The sequence below is a fragment of the Bison bison genome, unplaced genomic scaffold, assembly GCF_000754665.1.
Source record: "Bison bison bison isolate TAMUID 2011002044 unplaced genomic scaffold, Bison_UMD1.0 scf7180017864068, whole genome shotgun sequence".
NCBI classification, from domain to species: Eukaryota; Metazoa; Chordata; class Mammalia; order Artiodactyla; family Bovidae; genus Bison; species Bison bison.
The window spans coordinates 5009992-5018394 of NW_011494640.1; the positions used below are offsets into that span (position 1 = coordinate 5009992).

Sequence of the window (8403 nt, forward strand, 5' to 3'; positions counted from 1 at the left end):
GGCTCCCGGAGCTTCAGACGCTCCCCAGGCCGCGCTGCTCCCCGAAACCCCCGTTCCCGGCCCGAGCCCGGCTTTGACGTGCGAACTGCGCAGCCGCGGAGGGCACGACGTCGGGCGGCGCCGCAACACCCCGCCCCCCGCCCCACTCCTTTGGCCTCGGGCGCCCCGAGGCGGACGGGCGGACTCAGTGCTGGGGCGCGTAGGAGTCCTCGCAGAGCCGAAGCGGGAAGGGACGCAGACAAAAGCGGAAGCCGAGGACCAGGGTTCCTCCCCTTTCACCTGACACTTAAACGTTGGCGCTCAGCCCCATCTCTTCTGTGCAACCACTTCTTCCCGGAGCAATCCTACGTCCACTTTCTCCGATCACTTCCCGAACTCTTAACAGAGCTTTATTTCTGCTAAAAGGTCGGGCGCCGACTTGTGTAGACTCCTTTATACTTCCGAGGGAGAGAGAACTCTCATTTTTAGCATCCTCTGAGAAAGAGCGTAGAAAGTGATCGAACAGCCTGGATTTCAGTCTCCACTTCACCGTTTAGTCCTTATGGGCTATTTCCTGTCCTTATTCCTACGTTCTTTCACACATAGTCACACAAAAGTATAATATATAATAGGCTCGCAAGAGTCGGACACGACTGAGCGACTGAACTGAACTGAACTGAATGAGGATGAACGAGATAATGCATTGCAAACTCCGACAACAGACTCTGTATCTGTTACCATACATGTGTATCTTCATTTCTTTCAGTTGCTTTGCTTTACTTTGTAATCGAGCAGGTATTTGGGGACATCTACTGCTATGGTTTTTCCTGTGGTCATGTATGGATGTGAGAGTTGGACTGTGAAGAAAGCTGAGCGCCGAAGAATTGATGGTTTTGAACTGTGGTGTTGGAGAAGACTCTTGAGAGTCCCTTGGACTGCAAGGAGATCCAACCAGTCCATTCTGAAGGAGATCAGCCCTGGGATTTCTTTGGAAGGAATGATGCTAAAGCTGAAACTCCAGTACTTTGGCCATCTCCTGCAAAGAGTTGACTTATTGGAAAAGACTCTGATGCTGGGAGGGATTGGGGGCAGGAGGAGAAGGGGACGACAGAGGATGAGATGGCTGGATGGCATCACTGACTCGATGGACGTGAGTTTGAGTAAAGGGGAGTTGGTGATGGACAGGGAGGCCTGGCATGCTGCAGTCCATGGGGGTCACAAAGAGTGGGATAGGAGTGAGCGACTGAACTGAACTGAAGACAATAAACAAACCAACATATATATGACTTTGGATCTCCCTGGTAGCTCAATCGGTAAAGAATCTGCCTGCAGTGCAGGAGACCCGGGTTGGATCCCTGGGTCGGGAAGATCCCCTGGAGAAGGAAATGGCAACCCACTCCAGTATTCTTGCCTGGAAAATCCCATGGACAGAGGAGGCTGGCTGGCTGCAGTCCATGGGGTGGCAAAGAGTCCGATACGACTTAGTAACTAAACCACCCACCACCCATAGAGAATACAGGGTGTCCTGTAAAGTTTGCATGTGATTGATTGATTTATTGAATATATTACTTCAGATGGCTTTCAGTGCTGTGGAGAAAACCACACAAGCTAAGGAGGGGAGGGAGTGCAGGGAATTGTTATTTACAGTACTCCCACAAAGGGTGCATGCGTGCCTGCTCAGTTGTATCTGACTCTTTGCAACCCTCATGGACTGTAGCCCGTGAAATTTCATCTGTCCATGGAATTTTCCAGGCAAGAATACTGAAGTGGGTTACCATTTCCTACTCCAACGGCTCTTCCCAACAGGGGGATCAGAACCCAGGTCTCTTGCATCTCCTGCATTGGCAGGCAGATTCTTTACCACGATGCCTCCTGGGAAGCCCAGGGTAGCTATTTGAAGAAAGAGCCTGCTATGAGCTATGTATATGGAATGGCAGAAGGAACAGCAAAAACCAACACCCTGAGGGGGAGATGCCTTGGAGCCCACCAAGGCAAGAGCCCTGAGCTTAGAAGGGAGAGTTGAGAAGAGGAGGAGGCCATATAGGCCAAAGTGAGGACTTTGGTATTTACACTGAATGAGAGCGGGAGCTATTTGGAGTGTTTTGAGCAGAGAGAGGACGTGGTCTGACATTTCAAAAGAATTACTCTGGTTGTGGTGTGAAGACTAGCCTGAAGGGCCTGAGAGTTTCACCCAAGAGACCAGTTGGAAGGCTTTTGCAATAATCAAGTGACAGGAAGACAGACTCAGCCCAGTGGAAGACTAATGAAGTGGTCCTGTTCTAGACACATTTAAAAGGAGGAGCTGACGTGATTTTGCTGATTTCTAAGTTTTGTTTGTTTTTTGTTTTCTCAAGCAACTGGAAGATACAATTTGGTGAAATGGGCAAGAACCCGAAACAGATATGAAGGTGAGTAACTTAGAAGTACATTTAGACCATAAAGAAGGCTAAGTGCTGAAAATTGATGCTTTTGAACTGTGGTGCTGAAGAAGTCTATTAAGAGTCCCTTGGTCAGCAAGGAAATCAAACCAGTCAATCCTAAAGGTAATCAACCCTGAATATTCATTGGAAAGACTGATGCTGAAGCTCCAGTACTTTGGCCACCTGATGCAAAGAGCCTACTCATTGGGAAAGACCCTGATGCTGGGAAAGGCTGAGGGCGGGAGGAGAAAGGGACGACTGAGGATGAGATGGTTGGATGACATCATCAACTCAGTGGACATGAGTTTGAGCAAACTCTGGGAGATAGTGAAGGACAGGGGAGCCTGGTGTGCTGCAGTCCATGGGGTTTCAAAAAGTTGGACATGACTGAGCAACTGAACAACAACAACATATTGAGTTTGAACTGTCAATTAGATACCCAAGTAGGAAGCTCCATGTAGAAATCTGGGGTTTGGGGGAGAGGTCTGGGCTGGATACGGAATTTGGGGAGTCCTCTGAGTAAGTATGGAGAAGGAAATGACAACCCACTCCAGTATTCTTGCCTGGAGAAGTCCATGGACAGAGGAGTCTGGTGGGCTACCGTCCATAGGGTCACAAAGAGTCAGACACGACTGAGTGACTGACAGAGTAAGTAAAATCTCAACATTCAATGAGATCATTTAAGCAGAGAGTGTTAATAAAAGACTTGGCCAAAGGTGAGCCGAGGCCCCAACATTGGGAGGTCAAGAACCAGCAAAGGATGCTGAGAGGAGCCAGCATGGCAGGAGGAGAAGGCCCAGGAGAGCTTTGCATGCTGGGATAGAGGAGGAATGCCTCCCAATGTAGCTAGCAGTTCAAGTACAGTTAGTCCTGGTGATTGGCGGTTGGTGTCTGTGCCACAGGGACAACTAGTGGGAAGTTGGGAAGAGCTGCTTCAGCAGAGGTTGGTGGGAAAGCTTCATCCTCTAGAAAGAATGAGACCTAGAAAGATCTCTAGAAAGAATTGGGCTCTAGAACAAGAGCCCATGGGTGCAGACATTTTTTTCAAGAAGGTTTGCTCTAAAGGAGGGCAGAAAAATGAGGTGGTAGCCAGAAAGGAATGTGGAGTCAAGACAGACTTTTTTGTTCATTTGTTTTATTTCATTTTGTTTTGTTTTGAGGATAGGAACTGTTAGAGACAGCCTATGTGCTGATAGGAATGATTCAGTAACAAGGGAAAATTTGATGATGACTGGGGTGGGGTGGCATTTCCTGGAGAGTTGTCCTGGAGTGAGCAAGAAGAGAAGGTTACAGCATACAGTTGGAACTGGGGGGGAGCGGGCAGACCTTGGAGACCAACAAGGCAGGAGTTCACTCACAGTAACAGAGGGCAGGCAGCCCCGGAGAAGAGGAGCCAGAATGCATGGACATTCCCTTGAGGGTTTCTGTTTTCTCAGGGCAATAGGAAGCAAGGTCATCAGCTCAGAGCGTGCAGGGGGAGGAGGAGTTGGACATTTGAGGGGAGAAGGGACTGTCTACAGAAGGGCCGGTCAGTAGGATCATTCTGTTTCTCGGGGGCCACAATTTCCTAGAAAGGTGCAAGTACAGGATGGTGGGGACCTGAATTCAACCAGGATTATTTTGGGCTTCCCTTGTTGCTCAGCAGGTAAAGAATCCCCCTGCAATGCAGGAGACCTGGGTTCAATCCCTGGGAAGGATAGAAAGATCCCAGGAAAAGAGAAAGGCTACCCACTCCAGGATTCTGGCCTGGATAATTCCATGGACTGTACCGTCAGACACAACTGACTGACTTTCACTTTCTGTTTTTTTTTTTTTTTTTTTTTTTTTTTTTTTTAATTTTTGCTGCATGACTCCATGAGGAGAAGAAGGGGCAAGAAAGGGAAGGGTGTATGCAAGGAAGTAATAATAATGCCTAACTGCTGCCTCCAAGCTGGATAGGAGGGAGGGAGGAAATGGGGGAGGAGGTGGGGCAATGTGAGGACAGAGACCCTGCGAAGGTGGTGGCAGGAACTAAGGAGTGATAAGCGAAAGGATGGTGTGGTCAGCACAGCAGGCCAGGTGAGCTGGAAAAGTAGAGAGCCAGGCTGCTTGCACTGAGTGTACAGAAGAAGCTGTGCCGTGCTCAGTTGCTCAGTCTGTCCGACTCTGCGACGCTTTGGATGGTAGCCCGCCAGGCTTCTCTGTCTATGGCATTCTCCAGGCAAGACTACTAGAGTGGGTTGCCATTTCCTCCTCCAGGGGATCTTCCCGACCCAGGGATAGAACCCATGTCTCTTGGGTCTCTTGCATTGGCAGGCAGATTCTTGACCACTTTGCCACCTGGGAAGCCCCCATGGAATAAGCAGTTTCTGGTAAATGACAAGGTCTGGGGCAGCTTCTCACACTCATGTCCACGTATGTTACCAGAGGGTCTTGTTGAAATGCAGATATTGATTCCATCGGTCTAGAGTGGAGCCTGGGATTCTGCATTTCTAACAGTTGTGCCTGGAAGCAGGGAGGATTCTTCTTATTCTGGTTATGGTTTTGATACCAAAACCTTGGTAAATGCAACACACACACACAAGAAAACCAGACTAATCTTGCTAGTGTGTGTATATACTTATGTGGCTTCCCAGATGGTGCTAGTCGTAAAGAACCTGCCTGCCAATGCAGGAAACATTAGAGACTAGGGTTTGATCCCCGGGTTGGGAAGATCCCCTGAAGGAGGAAATGGCAACCACTTCAATATTCCTGCCTGGAGAGTCCCATGGACAGGGGAGCCTGGCGGGCTACACAGGCCAGAGAGTTGCAGAGAGTCAGACACAACTGAAGTGATTTAGCATGCACCCATGTATATATGAAAAACCTAAATAAAAAGTATGGAATACAAGTAAAATAATAGCACACTAAAAGTAAAGTTCATTCCAACCAAGGGCAATTGATCTCAAACATATCAGAAACTATTAGAAAAACTATAGCTATCTAGGCTCAGGGAGAAATCAGCTGATGAAAAGCCCTGAGCAAGCAGATGCCCGGAGCTGTCTCTGCTTCTCTCCAGTTGCCATGGATGGGAGGCGCCTGGCCCTCTACAGTGAGCAGAATGCAAGTTTTATCTAATTTTAAAACTTTGTTCAATGAGGTCTTTACCCCCACAACTTTTTCTTTTTTAAAGAAGAGAATTCTTTTTAACTGTAGTCCCCCAAAGGGTGGCCTTTATTGTGCTGACATACCACAAAAACAAATTGGGACCCAGTTTCCCACAGAATAAAAGAATGCATGGGGGTGGATAATCCCACATGCAAGTTTTGATTCCTTTGATTTAAGGGTCAGAGCAGGATTCCAGATTAATCTCTCAAAGTGGGATAAGTCCACTACAGCCAAGAATTGTAGCAGCAAGATGGCAGAAATTTCTGGATAAGGGGTTTGTAACAAATTTTGAAGCCAAAGTGGAAGGAGCAGTAGCATCTGACCAGTTGACCATCTGACCACTTGAATTTGCACTTGGGGAGATCCTTCTCAATCTTTCTACTAGACTCCAACCCCTTTCTTTTAATATATTACATATGCATTTTATGATATATCCTATAATTTATACTATATGAAGCATGATCTCTTTCTGGGAAATTCCTCGACCTCTTCATGTAGAGGCCGTCTCAACAGAGGCCCCTCACTCTCTCAAGCCATGTCCACAGACCTCAGGGTCATACGGCAACGTCACATTCTGCTGGAGTCTGTGTTGGTCCTGTGTAATTCCTCCATCATTTTCATTTCCCTTCCTCTCCTCTGCTGAAGCCAGGCCATCGGATAAAGACACCTCCCTGCCTTAATCACACCACTCGTGAAGGACTTTGAAGCCTGACTCACAGCTTCCCTGCCCGCCCCACCCTGTGCCTGACTTCTCCAGGCCAACGTAAGTGCCACTCATCCAACATATTAGGTCATGATTCCCTCATGTTCTCTGCCCCAGTGACCTTCACTTCCACTCCACTCAGCAACCACTTGGTTAGCCCCACCCTGGTCTCTGCAGTTACCAAGCTTCTACCTTTGAAGCTTGAACTCTGTAACTCTCCTGTTGAACTGCTCCTCCCACCCATCCACCCTTCCCACACCCTCATACCCACCAAACCTGCTCTGAATCTCATTGAAACTTTGTGTATTCAACAAATACATATTGAGAACACATAATTACTGGGCACAAACAGTGGGAAGGAGACATTGGGCCAAGGCATGACCCAATGTCTTTCAGCCAGCCTGCAGTCCAGGAAAGGCACACAAAGAAACAGCAATTACAGAGAGTGAGACAAGATGCGTAAATAAGATTTAGCCAGCTGAAAATGGAGGTAAATGAGCAAGGAAGATCATGTGAATAGCGCCCAACACAGGAAAGAACAATGAGTTTGGGGAAGTGCATACCAGTAATTCGCTATATAGAGCTTAGTGCTTGGGGAGGGGACTTTTATTTTTTTTTTAATTTGTTATTTCTTTTTTCCCAAGCTTTACTGAAATATTATTGACTTGCAACATATGTAAGTTTTAGGTGTGCAGTAGGATGACTAGGTCCATATATGCATTGCAGAAGGATTACCATAATGAGTTTAGTTCAAATCTGCATCCCCTCACATAATCCTCACATGATTTTGTGTGGATTCATTGGAAAAGACCCTGATGCTGGGAAAGATTGAAGGCAGGAGGAGAAGGGGATGGCAGAGGATGAGATGGTTGGATGGCACCACTGACCTGATGGGCATGAGTTTGAGTAAACTCCGGGAGTTGGTGATGGACAGGGAAGCCTGGCGTGCTGCAGCCCATGGGGTTGCAAAGACTTGGACAGGACTTGTCGACTGAACTGAACTGAACTGTGCAGTGATAACATTTAAGATCTACTCTCCTAATAACTTCCATTAAAATAGAGTACTGCTAGTTATAGTCACCATGCTGTACATTAGATATGTACATCTCTGTGTGCATTATACATGCGACATATGTATAGTGTAGGCACATTATACATATTACATTTATGTTAGACATAGTATGGACATCATTTTCCCCAGCTGCAGCCCCTAGCAGCCATCATTCAACTATCTATTTCTGTGAGTTCATCTTTTCTAGATTCTGTGTATATAAATGAGAACACACAGCATTTGTCTTTCTCTGTCTGACTTATTTCACTTAGTAGAACACCTGAATATCCTCAAGGTCCCTCATGTTGTCCAGGACTTATGGAGGGAAATTGGCACCAGATAACGTTGGAGGATAAGCAAAGTCCCAGGAATGAAGACCCACATCATCTGTGTTAAGGAGACGGGGTTTCAACATGAAGACAAAGTGGGTAGGTTGGGTAGAGGGAGTATCGAAACTTTAAGCTGTGGAGTGACCAATTCACATCATTCTTTAGGTTTACAGACATCACTCTGAGCCTACTGGTACTGTGGGTGGGAAAAGGCCAGGTTAGAGGTAGTGAGACTAGTAGGAGGTTGTTCTCATTCTGACGAGAGATAATGGGGCCTGATCTAGGCGGCATGGAGAAAAGTGGATCAGTTAGAACAAAAAGTATCTCCGTTCAGTTCAGTTGCTCAGTCATGTCCGACTCTTTGTGACCCCATGAATCATAGCACGCCAGGCCTCCCTGTCCATCACCAACTCCTGGAGTTCACTCAAACTCATGTCCATTGAGTCGGTGATGCCATTCAGCCATCTCATCCTCCGTCGTCCCCTTCTCCTCCTGCCCCCAATCCCTCCCAGCATCAGGGTCTTTTCCAATGAGTCAGCTCTTCACATGAGGTGGCCAAAGTATTGGGGTTTCAGCTTCAACATCAGTCCTTCCAATGAACACCCAGGACTGATCTCCTTTAGGATGGACTGATTGGATCTCCTTGCAGTCCAAGGGACTCTCAAGAGTCTTCTCCAACACCACAGTTCAAAAGCATCAATTCTTTGGCGCTCAGCTTTCTTCACAGTCCTACTCTCACATCCATACATGACCACAGGAAAAACCATAGCCTTGACTAGACGAACCTTTGTTGGC

At 47.3% G+C, this 8403-nt stretch overlaps 1 long non-coding RNA gene across 1 annotated transcript in view; it reads left to right on the plus strand.

Annotated features, from left to right (window-relative positions):
• LOC104986427 overlaps positions 1–8403 on the plus strand; it is a 30701-nt gene that overhangs the window by 2233 nt on the left and 20065 nt on the right. The window contains exon 2 of the long non-coding RNA XR_825037.1: positions 2334–2387. This is a non-coding gene — a long non-coding RNA (uncharacterized LOC104986427). The remainder of the gene's footprint in view (positions 1–2333; positions 2388–8403) is intronic.